This window comes from Schistocerca piceifrons, unplaced genomic scaffold (genome assembly GCF_021461385.2).
Source record: "Schistocerca piceifrons isolate TAMUIC-IGC-003096 unplaced genomic scaffold, iqSchPice1.1 HiC_scaffold_2029, whole genome shotgun sequence".
Classification (NCBI taxonomy): Eukaryota; Metazoa; Arthropoda; class Insecta; order Orthoptera; family Acrididae; genus Schistocerca; species Schistocerca piceifrons.
Window position 1 is genome coordinate 60,001 of NW_025727933.1, and position 2,500 is coordinate 62,500.

The window sequence follows — 2,500 nt, forward strand, 5'->3', positions numbered from 1 at the left end:
GGAGACGCCGTCGGGAGATCGGGGAAGAGTTTTCTTTTCTGCATGAGCGTTCGAGTTCCCTGGAATCCTCTAGCAGGGAGATAGGGTTTGGAACGCGAAGAGCACCGCAGTTGCGGCGGTGTCCCGATCTTCCCCTCGGACCTTGAAAATCCGGGAGAGGGCCACGTGGAGGTGTCGCGCCGGTTCGTACCCATATCCGCAGCAGGTCTCCAAGGTGAAGAGCCTCTAGTCGATAGAATAATGTAGGTAAGGGAAGTCGGCAAATTGGATCCGTAACTTCGGGATAAGGATTGGCTCTGAGGATCGGGGCGTGTCGGGCTTGGTCGGGAAGTGGGTCAGCGCTAACGTGCCGGGCCTGGGCGAGGTGAGTGCCGTAGGGGTGCCGGTAAGTGCGGGCGTTTAGCGCGGGCGTGGTCTGCTCTCGCCGTTGGTCGGCCTCGTGCTGGCCGGCGGTGCAGGATGCGCGCGCCTGCGCGGCGTTCGCGCCCCGGTGCTTCAACCTGCGTGCAGGATCCGAGCTCGGTCCCGTGCCTTGGCCTCCCACGGATCTTCCTTGCTGCGAGGCCGCGTCCGCCTTAGCGTGCTCCTCCGGGGGCGCGCGGGTGCGCGGATTCTCTTCGGCCGCCATTCAACGATCAACTCAGAACTGGCACGGACTGGGGGAATCCGACTGTCTAATTAAAACAAAGCATTGCGATGGCCCTAGCGGGTGTTGACGCAATGTGATTTCTGCCCAGTGCTCTGAATGTCAACGTGAAGAAATTCAAGCAAGCGCGGGTAAACGGCGGGAGTAACTATGACTCTCTTAAGGTAGCCAAATGCCTCGTCATCTAATTAGTGACGCGCATGAATGGATTAACGAGATTCCCGCTGTCCCTATCTACTGTGCAGCACCAGGACATACTTTTAAGGAGTGCTCAAAGAAGGACCAACCAGCCCAATGTGCAAACTGTAAGCGGGCTAAGAAGGCACACACCCACGCAGTGACAGAGAAATCTTGCCCTGAATACAATAGAATAAAGGCCATAATACATAGCACAATTGACTATGGCATGTAGTAATAATGTAGCAGTACAACCTGGAAGAAGACCACGGACAGATACACAAGAAAAGGCAATAAGGATCCTTCAAATAAATGGGCAAAGAGCAAGAATCGTCCCAAATCAATTGGCACAGCGAATCAGCGAAGAAAATATAGATGTGCTAATGATCCAGGAACCCTACTGCGTAAATAACAAAGTATTTGGGTACCCATCAAACTTCCAGCTGATCTACAGCCCCAAAGACGAACCACCCAAGGCAGCAATAGCAGTTAAGTCACAAACAGTAACTGCTTTGCAGTTGACAAGCTTCTGCAACATGCACATAGCTGCTGCCAACATAAATGGAGCCTTTGGTGACATCTACATTGCCAGCATATATTGCCAATATGGATCACCCATAGATCTTTTTCTCCATCAACTGGAGATTATCCTCGACAAACTGCCAGGAAAACCAGTTATAATAGGGATGGACACAAATGCAAACTCACCAATCTGGCACAGCTCAACGATGGATGCAGCAGGCAGAACGCTTGAAGACTTCATTTCACAACACGGGCTGATAATAATGAATGAGAGGTCAGAGCTAACTACATTTTCTGGCCCAAATGGGGAGAGCAATATTGACATCACACTCTGCACACCTCCAGCTGCCAAAGCGGTGTGCAAGTGGATGGTTCATGAAGAATGGACGTCAAGTGACCACAGGGCAATAACATATGATTTCGTGGTACCTCAAAGAGCGAGAGCTACTGTGGAACTTGTCACCTACAACACAAGCTTCGCAAAGTGGCCCATCTTTGACCAGCATCTCATCAGGTCCACAGCCCACTGGCCACAAAGCCAAAATGTAGGAGTTAATGAAATGGTCACAAGGCTACAGGCAGCAATCCACGAGAGCTGTAGCCGATCAATGAGAAAGAGGACACAGGTGCAGAATCCAGTGCCATGGTGGAATGCAACACTTGCTAACCTGCGACGTGACACCATTTCAGCACGACGAAGTCTGCAACGAGCACGTAAAAATAATAATGCACCAGACATAGAAGTAGCAAAACAAACTTACAATAGAGTGAAAAACAACTACAATAAGGAAATTGCTAAAGCCAAAGAGGAGACCTGGAAGAAATGGGTCACTGACTGCGATCAGAATGACCCGTGGGCCATAGTGAGAAAGATAATTCGGCCAAAACATGGGACAGAAAACGTGCTGAGTAATATAAAAACAAAAGACCAGACTCCTACAATGACTTGGGAGGAGACTGTACGGTCATTATTACAGAACCTGCTTCCTGATGACAACCCAGAACAGGACACAGATGACCAACAAGCTGTGAAAACTGACAACAACGACTATGACAATGTGGACCTTGACCCAGAATTCACACTAGAAGAAATAGGGGCAGCAATAAAGGCTTGCAAATCAGGGAAGGCAACAGGTCCGGATGGTATTGATGACG

At 50.1% G+C, this 2,500-nt stretch overlaps 1 pseudogene; it reads left to right on the forward strand.

Moving 5' to 3' along the window:
• Positions 1-2,500, forward strand: part of LOC124741932 — an 8,229-nt pseudogene that overhangs the window by 2,074 nt on the left and 3,655 nt on the right.